Source organism: Gossypium arboreum, chromosome 2 (genome assembly GCF_025698485.1).
Source record: "Gossypium arboreum isolate Shixiya-1 chromosome 2, ASM2569848v2, whole genome shotgun sequence".
Lineage (NCBI taxonomy): Eukaryota > Viridiplantae > Streptophyta > Magnoliopsida > Malvales > Malvaceae > Gossypium > Gossypium arboreum.
This window is the reverse complement of record NC_069071.1, coordinates 11,756,229-11,779,009: the sequence shown is the minus strand read 5'-3', so window position 1 is coordinate 11,779,009 and position 22,781 is coordinate 11,756,229.

The following is a 22,781-nucleotide window of genomic DNA, read 5'->3' as shown; positions in this document are numbered from 1 at the left end:
GCTTATAAGCAACTCAATTAGTTTCATCAATGTTTACAACAAAATCACAGATTCACTACAAGTTGTTTTCTTAAGCAACAATCATTAAATTATTTTTAACTGGAGCTACGAAACTCCAAATGAAGTACCATAAATTTTCCCCGAAAATAGACTCATATATCTTCTATCCATAAAATTTTCAGGATTTTTGGTTTCGCCAATCAAAACCAGAATTTTCTTAAAGTTTCCCCTATTTCACTGTTTGACTATACTGACCACTCTTCACTCAAATCAAATTTCTCATTGTACAGATTTCAAAATATGTTCTTGTTTATTTCATTTGAAACCAGACTCATTAACGAGTCTAAGAATATAAATTTTATCTTATAACAATTTTTTTACTATTTATAATGATTTTCTAAAAACAGAACAGGGGATTTCAGATTCATTCCGACACTGTCACACACAACTTTAAATATCTCTCTATAGGAAATTCTTTTGCTTGCACTGTTTATTTTATAAGAAACTAGACTCATTCATCTTTGATTACATATTTTATTCAGTCTCTAATTCCACTCCAACAATTTATGGTGATTTTCAAAAATCATGCTACTGCTGCTGTCCTAAGCAGATTATTACAATTTGCTCTTAAATTTCCAAGTCCAAACACTTAAGAACTTACCATTTGAGTTTAAAACATATCATCATATATAAGTACTTCTTATTATCACATACAAATCATAATTTAAATATCACTTTTCTAATAACCAATCGGCTAAGGCTCATAGAAGCAACTTATTCCTTATCATTTTACTATAGGTAATTACACCAATTCATAGTCCCATCTTTACCCGTATTCCATATCATTCTTCATTATAACTAAACTTATATGCTAGAAACTTACCTTAAGAGTTGTCGACGACTATAATTCTACAGCTATTCGCTTAGTTTTGCCTTCCCTTTTTCCGACTTTTGTCCTTGATGCTCTTGAGCTAATGATTAACAAATTTACAAATTAAAAAATTCTACCATGACAATTATAGCCGAATAACATAGACTAAGAAATTAATGTACATATAAAACGTATACATATATAATTAGCTCAACCTTCAATAATTCAATTTGCTAATTAAAACATAGAAATTTATAACCAATTCAAAATTCCTTAACAATGGCCGAATATCAAAAGGGCTATCAAAGGACATCATCAACTAACTAACAAGCTTCAATTGTAATTCAAAACTTAAGTTCACATTTGGCCATTATAAGCAAAACAACCATTCAAAGCTCACTTCAATTATCTAACAAATAATACTAATGTTTAATACTATCTCCCAATTTGGTATGAGTTACTGAATGAAATTAAACTCCTAATTCATGCACTAAAATCACATTCGGCACAAGCAAACTTCATTTCAATTATGCCACTCTTAAACTTATCCATAATACCCTAAGTTCATTTAGTAGCTAGGCAACAATTATACAAAAACAACAAGCATTTAACAACAATGTACTTAACCAATTCCTTAAGCATATATTCGGCAATATATATATATTAATGACTAAAACACTTAGGCCGATTCTAAAACATCCATAAATCTTCATAATAGCACATGTAACTAGCTTAAATCTCAAACCATCTAATATACTATCTAAATATATATAATATTACAACCAATTTACCATTCCTTAATATGACCGAAGGTAAGCTTTACATGAACTTTGAAAATCCTTACAAACATCACTTATTTCTTAAAATTAAAACTCAATTCTACCAATTCAAAACTCCATTCAGCAATTAAACATGAATTACGAGCTTTAAAACAAAATTTCCACATTTCTCTTAAATGGTCGAATGCCCTATGATCACTTAATCTAGAATTAAAATCATGGGTTATCTACCACATGTCATTAACAACCAAATTTCATAATCAATTTGACAAAATCACATTACATACCTTTAGAATTAGATCTATGCATATGGTCGATTATTTGAGCTTCACTCCTTATTCTTTCTTTACCACGGCAATGAAGAAGAAGAATGAACCAAACTTTGTTTTTTTTTCACCCCAAAATATTTTATTTATCTTTTTCTTTATAAATTAAGGCCATATAATATTAATATACTTACTTAAATTCATTTTCTATGCACCCTAATCATTAAGGCCGGCCACTACTTCTCAAAATGGGGTATTTGACATGCAAGTCCCCATTTTGAGAATCATGCACTAATTAGTCTTCAAATTAATTCATCACCTTTTTTTTTTTTGTTTCTCACATAAGCCCTTTGACTAAAATTCACATTCAACTAACAGAATTTAAGCATCAAAATTTCACACATGCACTATCACACATAGTAGATATGAATTTTAATATTTAATAAATTTTATAACTCGATTTTATGGTCCCAAAACCACATCTCGACTAGGGTCAAATTAGGGATGTCACATGGCCCGTTAGGCCCAGGCACATTCATATTCATACTCACATAGAAGTTCCTGTCACATAGCATCAACATTCAATTTTGGCCTACTATAGGCCCAACAGCCCATCGGGCCCATTTAGCCCATTCCGGCCCATATGGCCAAATCACAACCCAAGTCCACGAAATCGCCCGTGGGCCTTAGGTAACCTATCGGTCTCCCCCTTATGAGTGTTCGTGTAGTCGCAAGACTACCGTAGCCAAACTTTCTACTTTTCGGCATTTCGGTTTTTCGGCATTTTGGCTTTTGCCGATACATAATGTATGTGCAGTGTATGTACACACCTGGTAAGCAAGCGTGATTGTAATAGCCCAAAATTGGGTCTAGTTGGAACAGAGGTTTCGGGACCACAAAATCTAAGATATAAATAATTATTTTATGATTATTTTGAGGTCTATGATATGATTGCATGATTGTGTGAAAATTTCGTAAAGAAATTCTATGCATAAAGTGCTTAATTCGAAGTTAGGGACTAAATTGAATAAGTTGCAAAACTTGCATTCTAGAAGTTTCTAGTATGAAATTGATTTGAAATATTAAGTAGGAGGTCTTAGATAGAAATTTGACCAATTTCTAAGTTATGGACAAAAATTGGACATGGATGGAATTTTTGGAAAGTTTAGTAGTAAGAGTATTTTGGTCATTTAGGGGTAAAATGAATTAAAATACAAAATTAAAAGCCAATTTTGCTGATCTTCTTCACCATGGATGTGTATACCAAGGGAGACTCCATGGCTAGGGTTTTCAAGCTTCCCAAGCTCAATTGTAAGTCTGTTCTAACCCCGTTTTTCAAGTTCTTTACGTTTTTGGAGTTCCAGTAACTTGATTTAGCTTATGCTAGCAATAATTCAACCTAGGGTTCATATTTGGAAAAATACCCATAGGTAAAATTTGTGTATTCTGGTGTTTTATGATACAATATGAGGTTTTAAATTATGTTAGACAACTTGTGCTACTCGGTTTTAAGTGAAAACGAGCAAAAGGGCTTAATCGGTAAAAAATACCTAATAGTCATAAGTATACGTTAGAGTGAGAATTTGATGTTTCCATAGAAGGGAAAAGTGATCATCATGTCATAAAACATAAGAATAATGGATGAAGTTTAATTCCCTAGCCTAGGGGAAAAAGTGAAAATATGCAAAAGTTTAGGGGCAAAATTGTAATTTTTCCAAAGTTTGAGTTAAGGACTGTTTTGAATAGTACATTAATTAAATAAGTAAAATATGATGTTTTAGATCCCGGAAAACGAGATTTGAACCTAGAATGAGAGAAAAATCGAAAATTGGGAAAGTTGGTAAAATGGTCGTTTTAATATCAAGGTAAGTTCATGTGTATAATAAGCATTAATTTATGCATGTTTCAATGTAAAATTATTATATTTACTATGATCTCGAGGTGTTGAAAGTATGTAAGTTGGTATGATAATAATACAACAATAATGCTATAATTTATATTTGAAAGTTAAATTTAGTGAATTAATTGAATTAAGTTAAATTAAATGATTATGGTGCCAAGTTTATGAATTGATTTAAAAATATGTCTATGGTACATGAAGTGCATTGAATTATCATACATAAATGTGATTTCTATGATTATGGATATTATGGGAAATTGTAAGTTCATATGATTTTTAATAAGACAATGTGTAATTTAATGTTATTGCGTTGATATTAAATGAGATGTAAGTTTATATGTAAGTAATACATCACTATTACTTGTATTATGATATTTTATAAAAATATTGGAAATATGTTTGTGGATAATTACTTGATTGGTGAAATTGTTGGAAAAGAGAGAAATACGGTTGAACCTTCTGAAAGATTGGATATACAGATGGTATGTAGCTAGGTCACATGTATAGTCTGAGTGCACATCATGTGTACAAGAGAGCTACAAGACATTATGATGTAGCTAGGTCGCATGGGTGATACTATGTGTACACCATGTAGACAAGAGAGCTACGGATATATGTAGCTAGGTCGCATGCGTGGTTCCAAGTGAAGGACACCATGTAGACAAGAGAGCTACGAGATAACCGGCTAGGTCACATGGGTGGTACTAAGTGTTCACCATGTGTACAAGAGAGCCGAACTATATGATGGGTGGAGCTATGTGCTGAAACCACCAAGTATCGAGGATTGATCCAAGTGTTCAACGGAGACTCTCTATGTATTGCTTTGTGAGTTTTGTGATGAATATGTGCGGGAACTTGGTTATGTGAATGATGTGTTCATTAAGTGACCAGGATGTGGTAAGGTTATAAACAAGTAAGTTATACATGAGGATGATTTTATGGTGACCTTGTGATCATGGGCCTATACTTGTGATATATGAAATGTGGTGAAAATGATTTGTGATATGTATGTTAAAATGAGGTTAATACAAAGAAAGTGTGAAAGAGTGAATTAGCAATAAAACTGTTTTGGACAGTAGCAGTGACGTGATTTTGAAAAATCACCAAAAATAGTATAAACTGAATCAGAGTCTAAATGAGATATCAAATTAAAGCTTAATGAGTCTATTTTTATATAAAAGAAATATAGAAAGCAAAGGAGTTCTATATTTTTAGATATTTATGTTTTCCTGAGACTGATTCAGAATGATTATGTGATCCCCTGTTCTGAATTCGGAAAATCACAAAAATTTGGAGAAAAATAATTAGAGGCTCAAAATTATATTTTTAAAATCCATAATGAGTCTATTTTCAAGATAAATCAACAAGAACATTGTCCGAGTTCTGTACTGTGAGATAATTATTTTTTAGTGAAGAGAGGTCAGAACTGTCAGAAAGTGAAACAGGGGAAATTTTAATGAATAAACTGTACTAATTGGCTAAACCAAAAATTATGAAAATTTTATGGTGGAACGATATGTGAGTTTGGTTTCAAGGGAAATTTACAGATCTTAATTTGGAGCTCTGTAGCTCAAATTATAAATAATTAAGTGACTATGACTCGTGTGGACAGTTTGATGTGAACATTTATTAGTAAATTGTGAAATCGTACTTACAAGAATGCTATATACATTAAGGATGTGGAATGGAGAGGAGGAGGAGGAAAATAAATATATGTGGAATACATGGAAACTATGGTATATGAAATATTGATATAATGAAATAAATGATACATGTTTATAAGAAAACAAAAAGAGAATGTTATGTATCATGACATGTATATATATATATATATATATATATGACTAGTCTCAATGTAATGCTTGTTGGGTATGGAATTGAATTGAAATGTTTCAGGCAAACATGTTATTCTGTGCATCTGAATCATGGTATTTTATAAAGATATGATCTAGCTTTAAATTTGAAAGCTTTATGATTAAGCTGAAGATATTTGGTAAGATGATAAATTTGGTATAAATGTATAAGTGGTACTATAATAAACAAGGTAAAATGAGTATGAGGGACACCTGTATGATGACATACAAATGCTATGTTTGTGGTTTAATTGAGGATGTTTAACCATTAAATGAATACCATGTTATATGCTTTTGATTTTGTATAAGTGTGTAAGAGATCAAGGTTGACCAAAGCTTGGAAAATAGCCTAGGTATATTCCACAGTGCAGAGACACGACCATGTGTCTCAGTGTATGGAACACTGACTTTGGGACACGGTGTGTGGAGCCTTAAAGCATGAAATTTCCAAGATTTTCAGTATGTTCTCGGTTTAGTCCCAAACCCTTTCTAAAGTATGTTTTGGGCTCCGTAGACTCAAATAAGGGACTATGTGTAAGAGAATGAACGCTTTGAAATATGAATAAAATTTTATGGCTCGTATTTTAGTTTAATGTTTGTATGTTTTTCTGGTAACGCCTCGTACCTTAGCCCGGCCTAGGATACAGGTAAGGGGTGTTACAGTGATGCGATCTCCTTAGCCCAAGCCTACAATCGATATCACTCAAAGATTAATCACACGTACTTATCGATTACTTTACCAAAAGCCGGAATCTCACCTTAACCTTACCTGAACGCCAAACCTTTACTAGCTTTTACTTTGATCACCAAACACGCGTATTTCTCAGATCTGAAGAGCAAATCGGCAGGAATCCAAAATCGAGATCTGACACTAATTCCCTACCAAAGCCGATTAGAAAGAAGTGAGGGACCGAATACTCGATACTTATCAAAAATCGATTGGGAGAACGAACACTTACACTAGAATCAACTGGGTTGAAAGAGTAGTGGTAGCACCAAAGGTATTCAGCTCTTAGAGATTTCAATGGCAACAATTGATTACTCAGCACCAAAGAAGAGAGGAAGAAGAATCGGCTAAAGCAAAGAAAATCTTGAGTAGATGAGGAATAGGAATTCGGCACAAAGAAAGAAAAAAAATAGGGTTTTTGGCTTTTTAGAGAAAAGGGTTTCTGACACAAAGTGAAGGGAAATTCGGCATTAGCTTTTCAATCCTCCCATTCAGCACCTATTTATAGCCCTATAGCCAAATTCTTCAAGCCCAAGTTCCCACTTCAGCTCCACTTACTCCTCACTTCTCATCTTCTAATTTTTCTCCCTGATAACCCCTTGATCCTTTCCTTAATTTTCTCTTTTGAACACTCCCCTTGGAGTCCATCTTCATACCACTTCCATCCTTCTAGAAGGCCAAAATTAAACTCTAAAAATACTAAGCTAGATTCAAACCTTGGACCTCCTTTCTAGCTACTAACGCCACCTCACTACACTTTATGTGGCATCAGTTAGCCACTCTACCACAGGCTCTTTTTTGATACTATTTCCCCTAACTTTATTTAAAAGCCCAATTACTTGCCAACCTTGATTCTTTTAATATCTAAACTATAATTTCATGTATTCCTAGGTTCAAACTCAAACCTTAACTAAGACTTACTAAAATTATCGCTTGGATAAGAATATTAAACACAATTTTTATCAAAACTGAAAACTAAGAAAATTTGGGATTTTGAGATTTTTGGGTTTCGGGATTTTTGGGGCGTTACACTTACCCTCTTGCATCAACACACATCCTAAACCAACATGTGATGCATCGCTATAGATAGTGAATTTTTTTCCCAGACTGTGGCTATATTAAGACAGGGTCTCAGTCAGAACCTTTTTAAGTTTCTCAAAACTCTCTTGCTATTTATCGATCTAGTTAAACAACACCCCTTTACAAAACAACTTAGTCAGAGGTGCAGCAATCAACGAAAACCCCTCCACAAAACGCCTATAGTACCCTGCCAGACCTAGAAAACTTTGAATCTCAGATATCGACTTAGGCTACTTCCAATCAAGAGCAGCTTCAATTTTTTGAGGATCAAACCTAATCCCCTCAGCAGATACCACATGTGTGACAGCCTTAAAACGACCCTAGTCGGAATGTGGTTTCGGGACCACAAAACCGAGGCATAAAAATAACTTAATATTTATTTTATTGCCTATAATATGTGTTAACTCATGTGTGACATTTTTGATGTTTTGATTTAGAGTTATAAATGTGAATTTCACTAGAAAGGACCTAGTAGAAAACTTTGAAAGTATGATGGGGAAATGTGTGATGACTAGTTGATCATGCATGCAAAAATGAGGGGTTTGCATGTCAATTTCCCCTTTTATTCGCTAATGGCCGGCCATGACAAAGAATTATGGGCAAAACATGTCATAAAACATGTTGGGTGAATGCTTGATGTTAGAAATAATAAATAAAGAGCATGGGCAAAGAAAGAAAAAAAAAATGGTCTCATCCATGCCCCCCCTTGCCGTGAATGAGAGAAAGAAAACAAAGAAGAAAAAAAAAGTGTTCATCAATTGTCACTTCTTTTGGCTGAAAACTCTAAGGAAGAAAGGAAACAAGTGTGTCCTTTGGTTCATCCTTGGCCGAATAGAGGAAAGAAAGGAAGGGGAGGAGCTTGAAACAATCGGCTATGGTGATTTGTTAGACTAAGGTATGTTTGATGTTGTCCATGAGATGCATGCATGTATTAGTTGGTAGCTTGAGTTCTACCTAGCCCATGGTCGAAATCTTGTTAGGTGATGGAAATGACACTCGGCCATGGATGCATCATTCTTGCTTGGTGTTGATGTCATTTACATGCTAAAAATGAAGCTTTGTAATGATGCATGTGAAGGTGGATTGATGACTCTTAAATCTTCTTTTTAGCATTTTTTTTCTTTCGAGTGAGGCATTAAGTTCCTTGTTCAACCGTGACCAAAATCGAAATGGTATGGTGTTGTGGTGTATTCGGCCATGGTATATCCATAAGTATGATTTATGCATATTGCATGGAAGGTAAGATTTGAGCTTTGGATATATGTTTATATTTGGATATAAGCAACTTTGAGATTCGGCTCTAGCATATATATATATATAGATATACATGTTTGCACATGATGTATTGGTATGACATATATACCATCTCAAGGTATATATTTGCATATGATGATGTTTGGTTATGAAATAAATGATTGATGCGTATTGAGTTACAATATGGAATCGTTAGTTAGTAAAATGTATGCTGTTTTTGTGTGGTATTAAGTGTATAATTGGCCTCAACATGGACATGCATATTCGCCACATGAGGGGAATTGGTGTGCATGCATTCGGTTAGAGGCAAGCATATTGATGCCTATTCTTGGCTTAGAAAATTCGCTAAGGAGAGTACTAACTAATGTGTTGAGTTGGTTCATGATTTCCGTACATATGTGACTTTAATGTCTAATGAAAATATGTGGGCTAAGTACCTTGAATTCCTCTTTCGATGCTCAAATGATTAAATCAATTTATTTGTTAAATTAAGCTCAAGAGCAAAGGGGAGCTAAATCCGATAAAGGGAAGGAAAAAGTAGTCGAATAGCCGTCGAAATCGTTCGACCACGTCCGAGGTAAGTCTTCAAGTAATGACCCTACTTGAATTATATTGAAATGATTTATCATATTATGGCGGACAGCCGAATGTGCGTAGGGACTAAGTTATAAAGTCAATTGAAATCAGGCTCTTTGTGTGTGGCTATTGAGCCGAAATTGGAAAGGTTTGATAAATGTTTTGTGTTTGAGCCTTAGTAACGAGAATGAAATATGGATGTGTCGTGATTATTGATATATGTGTACATGAGCATTTGAATGATACCCGGGCTAAGTCCCGAAGGCATTTATGCTAGTGATTATATCCGAGCTAAGTCCCGAAGGCATTTATGCTAGTGATTATATCCGGGCTAAGACCCGAAGGCATTCGTGCGAGTTGTTATATCCGGGCTAAGACCCGAAGGCATTTGTGCAAGTCACCAAATCCGGGTTAAGACTCGAAGGCAATTGTGCTTGTGGTTATATCCGGCTAAATTCCGAAGAAGCTCAGTTGAAGGTGAGCGTTTTGGTGCTGTAATAAATTCAATTAATACGCTCGAAAAACCCATACGATAAGGTATGTTTACATGTGCATCGAAAAAGTCGATCCGTTTGAAATAGTATTCGTTCAATCGACTAACGAACTTTCGGCTCTTAGATAGGTTGATACCTTGTGTGTATATGTTGATGAAGTAAGTATGATTATGAGAATGTGTATTACTAAAGTGATTCATTTAGCTATGTGAATGTAATACTTTAGTCAAAGCTGATTTCATTACTTGAGACTTACTAAGCATTAAAATGCTTACCCCGTTGCTTTGGCTCTCTGTTTTATAGATTTTGCTCGTTAGCTATCGGATTCGGGATCATCGAAGTTGAACTCATCCACACTATCAAAGCCCTTTTGGTACTCTTTAGTTGAACTCTGGATATGGCATGTATAGGACTACCCTTTGCTGTTTTTCAAGTACGTTTTGTGATGTATGTGTGTACAGCCATGCGAAAATGGCTCGTAGAAGTGGAGTATGGCATTAGACCATTTGTGTTTATGTATGTATATATGGTTTCATGATGTGACTATGGACTGGATTGGAAGTGTTGGGCAATCATCAGCCCTTGGAATGGCTAAACATGATCATAGGTGGACTTATGCATGACAAAACTCTAGTTGGTCCATGGAAACCACGAAATAGGTAAAGTTTACCTGAAAACAGATGCTGACAGCAGCAGTGGTGTGGATGTGAAAAATCACTAAAAATATCAGAAATGGAATTAAATAGTGAATAAATTATGTAAATGAACCTTGATGAATCTACTTTTATATGGAAGAAACTAAACGGTCATATGAGTTGTATGTTAAGAGATATTTATGTTTTCGTGAAACAGGGCTAGAAAGGTTTCTGGATTCCCTATCCCGACTTTGGAAATTAATTGTAAATTAACCAGAGATAATTAGGAGTCATGCCATATATGTATAGATTCCTCCTTGAGTCTAGATTCTATAGAAACAAACGGCATCAGTATTGAATCCCTGTACAGGGAGATATCCAATTCTTAATGCGTGAAGGTCAGTGTAGTCAATCCCTGTATTAGGGGAGACTTTAACTAATAAACTGTACTAATTGGCCCGACCAAAAATTCTATAAAAAAATATGTTGATGGAAATATGAGTCTAGTTTCAGGGAAAAATTATGAAACTGATTTTCGAGCTTTAAAACTCAAGATATGATTTTTAAGGCGACAGTGATGCAGTAACCAGCTAGTCTGGAAATTTTTTTTTATGGACTGTGAAAACAATTAAGTTAAGTCTGTGTGCACCTTGTGTTCGACTCCGGTAACGGACTCGGGTACGGGGTGTTACAACATGACCTAGAAAAGGTACCTCCCGTAGCCAGAATTCACAATTGCTGGATTTAGCGTATAGTTGTGTTTCCCTCAGAATATGCAGAACCACTCAGAGATGTGCATCATGCTCATCTTCAGTCCTCGAATACACCAGAATGTCATCTATAAACACCACTACGAATCGATCCAGGTAAGGCTAGAACACTCGGTTCATCAAATCCATAAAAGCCGGTGGTGCATTCATCAGTCCAAACGACATCACTAGGAACTCGTAATGACCATAATGAGTCCTAAACACTGTCTCATAAACATCAGTCTCCTTGACCCTCACTTGATGGTACCCAGATCAAAGATCTATCTTAGAGAAAATTGAAGCTCCATGAAACTGATCGAATAGATCATCAATCCTCGGTAGAAGGTACTTATTCTTAACAGTTAATTTATTCAGTTGCCAGTAGTCGATGCACATTCGCATGGATCAATCTTTCTTTTTCACAAATAAAATCGGTGCTCCCTACAGAGACAAACTAGGGCAGGTGAACCTTCGATCCAATATTTCTTGAATCAAGCCTTAAGCTCCATTAGCTATTTCGGTCCCATTCTATAAGGGACGATGGACACCAGAGCTATACCAGGCAAGAGCTCAATCCCAAACTCAACTTCACAGTTTAGAGGCAACCCAGGTAGCTTATCAGGAAATACATCAGAAATGTCCTTAACTGTTCTAATCTTTTCAACCGAAGAACCCTTAGAATCTGAAACACTAATGTAGGCTAGATACGCTTCACAACCCTTTTGAACTAGTTTCTCAGCCCTCAATGCAGAAATCACATCTGGCAGATAATTCTGACGCTCCCCAATTACAACTACCTCATCACTCTCTGCAGTTTTCAATAACACCCGCTTAGCAGTACAATCCAAATTCGCTTGATGCTTAACTAGCCAGTCCATGCCCAGTATCAAATCAAATTCTCCAAAAGGGAGTTCCATTAAATCCGCTAAAAAGATCCTTCCTTGAACCTCTAAAGGTACATCCTTAAGTAGTTTATTCACTCTCACCAACTGCCCTAATGGACTCAACATAGTAACCTCACTCGTAGTGTTTTCAACCATTATACCTAAAGTCTCAGACGCAATGCATGCTATATAAGAATGCATAGACCCAACATTAATCAATGCAGTATAAGGTACATTATGGATAAAGAATGTACCTGTAATAACATCTAGGGCATCTCTATCCTCTCGGTGACGTGTAGCATAAACCAGTGCCAGTTGCCTTGCCTCAGTATGAGCAACACCTCTGCCCGGTGCTGCACGACTACGGCCCATACCATTTTCACCTTAGGCCTGACCATGGCCTCTCGGTGGCTGCTGAACACCTCTCGGAGGCTAAGCAGTACCCATACCAGTAGCTTGTATCTGGTCGGGCCTCTATGGATAATCTTTGATATGGTGCTCCATAGATCTGTACCTCAAACATGCCCCAATCCTTTTCCAGCACTCGCCCTGATGGCGTGTCCCATAATCCGCACAGGACTGCGGTCCAATAGCAACAACAGGGGGCCCAACTCTGACTGGCCCATCAACTCTGGCCTTTTTCTTAGGCCTTTGGAATGAACTTGAGGGCTCTAAATTCCTCTTGTTCCTACCCTTTTCCTTCACAAGGTTCTGATGCTCAGCGCACTTCACATCGTCAGTGATCTTCTCCTTATCGACTAATGCAACAAAATCTCGCTCCCTCTGCGGAGCTATTAGAATCCTTAAACTTTCTCTAAGGCCATCCTCGAAACGGACACAGTGCTCATATTCAGTTGCCACCATTCCACGTGCATAAAGGCTTAATTGCAAAAATTCATACTCATATTCAGCCACATTAAGGGCAACCCCAACAATACCCCTAAAAATCTCAGGCCCATTAGACCTGAGTCGTTCCATCACTGACCCACGGCCTACAGTACCAGTATTAGGCCCAACGACCCTTTCCAGAATTCACAACATATCTTGGGACAATGCGTCATCCCCAACTGCATGATCGTGTGACCCAGTCTTAGTCACAGGTGAAGCCGGTGCCTCCCTAGCTTCATTGTTAGGCATATGGCTCAATGCCTACGGCCCAGCCCGAGCACCTCCATAGCCCCCGCCGCGGCCTCTTGTACCGCCATTTTTATACTCGTTTGAAAGCTATTATTATACGCAAATTCAATCAATGGCAAGTATCGTTCCCACATACCTTCAAACTCAAGAATGCAACATCTTAACATATCCTCGTGTATCTGAATAATCCGCTCAGATTGACCATCCATCTTGGTGAAAAGCGATACTGAAATATAGTTTCATACCTAATGCATCTTGCAATTTCTTCCAAAACCGCGATGTGAACCTCAGATCTCTATCAGGAATAATAGAAATAGGTACTCTGTGTAATTTCACTATCTGAGATATGTATAACTCCGTAAGCTTATCAAGTGAATAATCAGTGTGTACCAAAATGAAATGAGCTGATTTAGTCAGTCTATCAACAACCACCCATATCGTATCTTTCTTACTTGGAGATAGGGGCAATCCCAACACAAAATCCATAGTCACTCTATTACATTTCCACTTAGGAATCATAATTGGCTGAAGTAACCCAGACGGTACTTGATGCTCAGCTTTAACTTGTTGACAAATTAAACATTTCGAAATGAATCCAGAGATATCACGCTTCATACTAGGCCACCAATAAAGTTGTTTCAGATCATTATACATTTTTGTACTTCCCAAATGTACAGATAAACGACGACTATGTGCTTCATTCAAAATCATCCGAATCAACTCTAAATTTCTCGGAACACATATTCAGCCTTTGAATCTTAAACAATCATTAGCATCAACTCAAAACTTTGTATCAAAATTCAAATCACTTTGAGCCTGTTTTGCTAATAATTCATTATCAACTTTTTGAGCTTCGCAAATCTGTTGTAAAAATAATGGTCTAGTTTTCAATTCGGCTAAAACTGATCCATCATCAGACAGAACTAAATGTGCTTTTATAGCACGTAGCGTAAACAATGATTTCTGACTCAAAGCATCAGCAATAACATTTACTTTTCTCGAATAGTAATCAATAACTAGCTCATAGTCTTTAAACAGTTCTAGCCATCTTCTCTGTCATAGATTCAAATCTTTCTAAGTTATCAGATATTTCAGGTGTTTTTGATCTGAAAATACGTGAAATTTCTCACCAAATAGATAATGACTCCAAATCTTCAAAGCGAACACAATCGCAACTAATTTAAGGTCGTGTGTCAGATAATTCTTTCCATGCAGCTTTAATTGTCTCGAGGCATATGCTATAACCTTGCCTTCCTGTATCAAAATGCATCCCAGATCGTTCAACAAAGCATCACTATATATCACAAATTCTTTACCTGATTTGGGTTGTACCAACACTAGAGCTTCAGTCAATAGGGCTTTCAACTGATCGAAACTTTTTTGACATTTATTTGACCACTCGAACTTTACATCTTTCTGTAATAATCTCGTCAACAGAGTTGTAATCATCGAAAAGCCTTTTACAAACCATTTGTAATAACCATCTAGTCCTAGAAAACTGCAGACTTCAGAAACATTTCTCAGAGGCTTCCAATCTAAAATCACAGAAATTTTGCTCGTATCAACTCGTATACCAGATGCTGACACAATATGGCCCAGAAAACTGACTTCGTGCAACTAGAATTCACATTTACTGAACTTCGCATATAACTGCTTATGACGTAAAGTCTGTAACACTATTCTTAATTGTTCGGTATGTTTAATTTCATCACGTGAATAAATCAAAATGTCATCAATTAATACGACAACAAATCGATCTAAATACAATTTGAAAATTCTGTTCAATAAATCCAAAAAAATAGCAGGAGCATTTGTTAATCTGAAAGGCATAACTAAAAACTCATAATGCCCGTACCTCGTTCGAAAAGCAATTTTTGGAATATCTAAATCTTTTACTCGCAACTGATAGTATTCCCATCTCAAATCTATCTTTGAATATGTAGAAGCTCATTTCAATTGATCGAACAAATAATCAATTTGGGGTAAAGGATATTTGTTCTTGATAGTCACTTTGTTCAATTGACGATAATCAATGCACATTCTCATCGTGCCATCTTTCTTTTTCATAAATAGAATAGGAGCACCCAAATGCGAATAACTCGGTTGTGCGAATCCTCTATCAGTCAACTCTTGCAGCTGAGCTTTTAGTTCTTTTAATTTAGTCAATTCCATTCTATACAGAGCTATTGATATCGAAGTAGTCCCTGACACTAACTTAATACCAAACTCAACTTCTCGAATCAGAGGTAATCCCAATAATTCTTCAGGAAACACGTCAAGAAACTCATAAACAATAGGCACAGATTCTATTTTCCTTTCTGTCACTTTCATATCAATCACATAGGCAAAGTAGGTTTCACAACCCTTTTTCACATATTTCAAAGCTTTCGTTGTAGAAATCACAGTTGGTAACCCATTCAAATCACTGGACTCAATTAGGATTACCCCGTCATTCTTGCATCTTAAATCAATTGTCTTTCATTGGCAGTTCACTATAGATGTTGTGTTAAACAATCCATACCCAGAATTATATCAAACTCGTCAAAGGGTAATAACATCAAATTAGCCAAAAAGCAGAAATCTCAAATTATCAATGGATAGTTCTTGCACACTTTATCAACCAAGACACATCTGCCTAAGGGTTCGATACTCTAATCACAAATTCAGTAGACTTTACAGGAAAAGTCTTACTAGATACTAAGTTCATACATATATATGAATGTGTCGATATTGGATCTATTAATGCAATTACAGAAGTATCATAAAGAGTAAATGTACCAGTTATAACATCTAGTGATGATGCTTCTTCACGAGCGCGAATACCATAGGCTCGGGCAGGTGCTCTAGCATCAGATCTCACAGTAGTATCTCATGTCACACCTTTACCACCACTCATATTTCCCGTGTTTCTGGGCAGTCTACCTCTAGCTACGGTGTTACTCGGACTCGTGTTCTTAACCTCCTCTTTTTCCATCAACTCTGAACAGTCTCGCATAAAATGATCCAACGATCCATATTTGTAACAAGCTTTATTTCTTTTGTTCCAACATTCTCCAAAATGTCATTGTTCACAATGCTAACATTCAGGTTTATTGTCTCTCACACTACCAACACTAGCTACTGATGTAGCTTGAGCTTTAGAACCAGAATGTTGTTTAACACGATCTTTGTTTGAATATCCCATTGAAACATTCAAATAATTATATGATTCTTTCAATTTCTTCGATGATGACTGATACGGCTTATTCATCAATCTTTTTCTGGTGTCTCTAGCCTCTGAATCTGCTTGCCTCTTTTCTTTGCTCAGATCTTCAGCTTTACAAGCTCTTTCAACTAAAACAACGAATTCTTTAATTTCCAGAATTTCAACTAATAGCTTTATATTTTCATTCAATCCATCAATAAACCGCTTACACAAAATCTCTTCGGTAGAAACATATTCCCGAGCTTATTTACTCAATGGTACAAATTCTATTTCGTAGTCGGTCACAATTATTCGGCCCTGTTTAAACTCTAGAAACTATTTATGTTTCTGATCGATAAATCTTTGATTTATGTACTTTTTTTAGAATTCGAATTGAAAGAACTCCCAGGTAACCCGTTCACTAGGAACCACCAATGTCAATGTTTTCCACCAGTGATATGTATTATCTCTCAGTAATGATACCGCACACTTGATACATTCTTCCAGAGTACAAGATAATTCATCGAATACTCTAGTAGTGTTCTTAAGCCAAAACTCAACTCTCTCAGTATCATCATCAACTGTAGCCCAGAATTTCTCAGCCCCGTGTTTCTGAATCTTATCAACAGGTGGCTTACTCAATCGAATTGGATCCATCACTTACGGCACAATTGGAACTTGTTGAGGAACAGGTAAGGGTGGAGGCTGTTGAGCAGCCGAATTTGTTCGTACAAATTTCGTGAACCACTCAGTCATCATTTGGAAGAAGGCTTGCTTAGCCTCTCTTCCCTGACCACTAGAAATAGGCCTAGAAACGACCGGTACTACCGCTTGAGCGGGAGCAGGCACATTGCTTTCCACATCATCAGCTATGGCTCATTCGGGATCCATTTTCTATATAAAAACACATTTTAACAGTCAGGAATCATCCTATCACAAGTTATATATATGGCATGTATAGCTACACTCTCAAACACCACATTAGTGCTAGAATCGACTAGACCTGGCTCTGATACCAATAAAAATGTAACACCTCTGACCTATATCCATAGTCAGAATAGGGTTACGAGGCATTACCAATCAATACACTTCATTCTCATACATTTAAGAAATCATAATAAAAATTCATTTAAATCATTCAAAATGTCCCTTACATAGGTCTACAAGAACTTAAAACATGCTTAGAAGTGGTTCGAAACTAAATCGATAACATTTACAAACTTTAAAAAACTTAGAAATTTTTTTTAATTATAGGGTCACTCACCCGTGTGAACAGGCCATGTGCCTTACACGGCGATCAGACACGTCTGTGTCATAGACCGTGTGAAAACAAGGCATACAAACTGACTTGCACGACACAGCCGGAGGCATGCCCGTGTGCCTTAGCTGTGGTCGAAACTGACTTAGGTCACACGACTAACCACATGCCCATGTGTCTAGCCCGTGTACCCTTCGAAATGGCCACACACGCCCATGTACCAAGGCTGTGTGCCTCACATGGCCATCAGACACGTCCGTGTGTCTAGACCGTGCTCAAGACTGACTTAAAATTGTAGGACTACCCCAGGGGACACACGACCATATAACATAGCTGTGTGTTGCACACGGCCGAGACATACGCCCATGTCTCTGCTTGTGTGGACAAAAATAGGTCGTTTGAAAAGCTAATTTGCCACCCTACAATTATGCATATAAATCAACCTATTTGGTACCATTTCAAGTCATTTATAAGCAACCAAAACCCACCAAAACATATACATAACATACCATATATGATTAACCATTTCAACTCATCATTTTCCATATTCAAATTATACCAAATCATTATGTCAAAATCATCACAATTTACCATTGCTCAAACATTGCTAACTAACTAAAACAACATCCATTTAACCATATCTACCACTATGGCAAACATACCAAAATGACACTAGCCTATACATACCATATACCACATATACAAGCTTCAAAAGTACCAACAAATGATCGATAGTGTGACGATGCTCTTAACGATCCTCGAGTCCAAGCTAGCTTTGATTATCTATAAAACATAGACAAATAACACACAATAAGCTTCATAGCTTAGTAAGTTCATAATTAAGCAATTCTATTTATCAAATAAATATAATTCAATCTTATACACATTACTAAAACAATATCTCATGAACACAAACCTTCTTATCATGTCTCAAAACATGATTCATTAACATCTCATTGATCTTTCTCAACACAATGCTCAAATAAGTTCCGTACATACCTGTACCACCCCGTACTAATCTCTTCCTTAAAGAAGTCATTCTTTCATCCGTTGTACCATTAGGGATAGAAATCAATCACTCACTAATCATAATCGATAAGTACCTATACCATGGCCTATAGCCAAATCAAGGTAACTCCTCTCAAAATACCTATATCACGGCCTGTAGCCAAATCAATGTATTATTCACACCCGAAGTGCTGATATCATGGCTCGAAGCCAATGCATTAACTTAATGACATTACATTATCATCATCACTGTATTTAAAGTTTAACCGAGAAGTTTTGCTTGTTGATTTCATTGTTGAACACTTACGTATAGTCTTATTCACAATTCAAACATTATCCGCAATCTCATAAACATCTCATAAACACATTTTATGCAATATGAAAGCATATAACGTTCATTTATAATGAAATGAACACCTACAAACTTACCTCAGTCGTAGAAACAACGAAACTAGCCGATTCATCGAGTGCTTTGCTTTTACCTTGATCTAAGTCCAAGTTCCTCTTCTCTTGATATATATGTATTCAAAATGAACTCATTTAATCACTTATTCATTCAATTTCATCCAAAAATATACATTTGGGCATTTTTACACTTTATCCCCTAAACTTTCACATCTATTTAATTTAGTCCCTATTTCACAAATATAAGAAATTCGTAAAAATTAAAGTTAACCCATAATTGGCCAAATTACCATAGTGCCCCTAGTAGCCTATATTTTTCATTTATTTCACATTTTAGCCTCTTAATTTATACTTTTCTAAATTTAATCCCTATTTGACATTTTTGTCAAAAATCACTTAATTAAACATGTATATCAAACACCAAGCCTTCAAAATTCTTCATCAAACATCCAAAAACACATGAACTCATTAATGGAAACTTTCAAAATCATCAACACTTTCATAAATTGAGGCATGGGCTAGCTAGAACTCAAAGCAACGATCACAAAAACATAGAAATCATCAAAAATTGAGCTAAAATTATACCTTAATGCTTGAATTTGTCTAGCTGAATGAAAACCCTAGATTAGCTCTTTTTTCTTTTCAATATTCGATTGTTAACAAAGATGAATGAAAAGAAATTTGGTTTGGTTTACTAAATTATAACTTAATTACTAGATTACTAAAATACCCTTGGTTATAAACATCAATAAATACATGATGGATGGCTATCTTTGTCCACTTATCCTTTTAATGGTCCATTTACAACATAAAGACCTCATATTTAATAAATCATAGCAATTAAACACTTTAAACAATAAAATGCCACTTTTGCATTTTATGCGATTAAGTCCTTCTATAAAATTGAGCACACAAACGATAAAATTTTCACACGAAATTTTCACACATATCTCATATCATGCTGTAAACACAAAAAATAATATTAAAATATTTTTCTAACTCATATTTGTGGTCCCAAAACCACTATTCTGACTAAGGTCTAAATTGGTTGATTACACTCGATGTAAATCTCAGATCTCTATCAGAAATAATAGATAGTGGAACATTGTGTAATCGAACAATCTCAGAAATGTACAATTCTAATAATCTATCAAGTGAGTAATCTGTATGTACAATGAACAAATTTTGTTAGTCGATCAACAACAACCCAAATAGTATCTTTTTTTTCAGTGTTAGGGGCAGTCTTGACAATAAATCCACAGTGACTCTATCCTGTTTCCATTCAGGAATCAATACAGGCTATAGTAAACCTGATGGTACTTGATGTTCAGCTTTAACTTTCTAACATATTAAACATTTCGATACAAATTCTGATACATCTCGTTTCATACCTGACTACCAATATAGTTGTTACAGATCGTTATACATTTTGGTACTATCCGGATGAACAGAAAATGACTACTGTATGCTTCATGCAAAATTTTCTGAATAAGTTCTGTATTTTTCGGTACACAAATTCTATTTCAAAACATTAAACAATCATTACTTCCAATATGAAATTCTGAATCAGAAATAGACTCGTATTGAATTCATTTAGCTTGCAATTCACGGTCACCTTTTTTAGCTTCACAGATTTGTTGAAGAAATACCGATTTAGGTTTTAACTCAGCTAATATAGACCCATCATCACAAATCATCAACTGGGTGTTAATTGCTCGTAATGCAAACAAAGATTTTTGACTCAAAGCATCAGCAACAACATTAACTTTTCCCGGGTGATAATTAATCACAAAGTCATAATCTTTCAATAACTCGAGCCATCTTCATTGTTGCAGATTTAAATCTTTCTGTGTCATTAGATATTTCAAGCTTTTGTGATCTGTATAAATGTGGCATTTTTCACCATATAAGTAGTGTCGCCAAATCTTTAATGTGAACACAATTGCAACTAGCTCTAAGTCAGGCGTCGGATAGTTCTTTTTATGCAATTTCAACTGTCGGAAAGCATAAGCTATAACTTTTCCATATTGCATCAAAACACAACCCAATCCATTTAACGATACATCACTATAGATCACAAACTCTTTACTCGATTTAGCCTAAACCAAAACTGGTGCCTCTATTAATGGTGCTTTCAACTGTTCGAAACTCTGTTGACACTTTTCCAACCATTCACACTTCATATCTTTTTGTAGCAACCGTGTCATTGGTGTCGCAATCATCAAGAATCCTTTCACTAATCTTTGATAATAGCCTGCTAAACCTAGAAAACTACAGACTTTAAATACACTTCTCGAAGGTTTCTAATCAAGCAGAAATCTTGCTCGGATCAACTCTAATACCGTCAACTGAAACAATGTACCTCAAAAATCCAACCTCTTTGAGCCAAAACTCACATTGCTGAACTTTGTAAATAATTGTTTATCACGTAGAGTTTGTAGCACAATTCTCAAGTGCTTAGTTTGCTCAGATTCATCTCGTGAATAGATCAGAATATCGTTAATGAATACAACAACAAATTTATCTAAATACTGTTTGAATATTCGATTCATCAAGTCCATAAAAATGGTAGGAACATTAGTTAAACCAAAAGGCATAACAAGGAATCATAATGTCCGTACCTCATTCTAAACGCGATTTTCAACACATCCAATTCTTTGACTCGTAACTGAATAAATCGAACTTAGATCAATCTTTGAAAATACTATAGCCCCTTTGAACTGATCAAATAAATAATCAATCCGCGGTAGAGGATATTTGTTCTTTATAGTCATTTTATTCAATTTTCTGTAGTCGATACACATTCTCATTGTGCCATCTTTCTTTTTCACAAACAATATCGGTGCACCCAAGGAGAATAACTCGGTTGCACAAAACCTCTATTTGTTAATTCTTGCAACTGAGCTTTCAACTCTTTTAATTCTATTGGAACCCTTCTGTACAGAGCTATCGATATCGGCATTGTTCCAGGTACTAATTCAATACCAAATTTAACTTCTCTAATCGGAGGTAAACCTAGTAATTCTTCTGGAAATACATCGAAAACTCACAAACAATAGGTACCGATTCAATCTTTATTTCAGACACTTTTGTATTCAGTACATATGCAAGGTATGCATCATAACCCTTTTTCAAATATTTTTGAGCTAACACAGATGATATCACACTCAGCAATTCATTCGAATCATCAAACTTAATCCAAAGAATCTCACCATTTTGACATTTCAATTCGATAGTCTTTCGTCTACAATTCAAAACTGCATCGTGCATAGTCAGCCAATTCATACCCAGAATCACATCAAACTCATCGAACGGTAGAAGCATCAAGTCAGCCGAAAAATAGTAATCCCGGATCATCAAAGGATAATTCTTACAAATTTTATCAACTAAAATAGATTTGTCTAAAAGGTTCAATACTTTAATTACAAACTCTGTATACTCAACATATAAACTCTTTTTTAACACTAAATTCATATAGATATAAGAATGGGTTGATCCAAGATCTATCAACGCAACTATATCAGTATCAAAAAGAGAAAATGTACCTTTAATGACATCTGGTGATGATGTCTCCTCTCATGCACGAATAGCATAAGCTCTGGCAAGTGCTCATGCCTCAGATCTTACAGTCGAATCTCTCATAACACCTCTGTTGCCACTCACATTTCCAGTGTTTTGGGGTGGTCTTCCTCTAGTAGTCGTGTTACTAGCTTTCACTGGG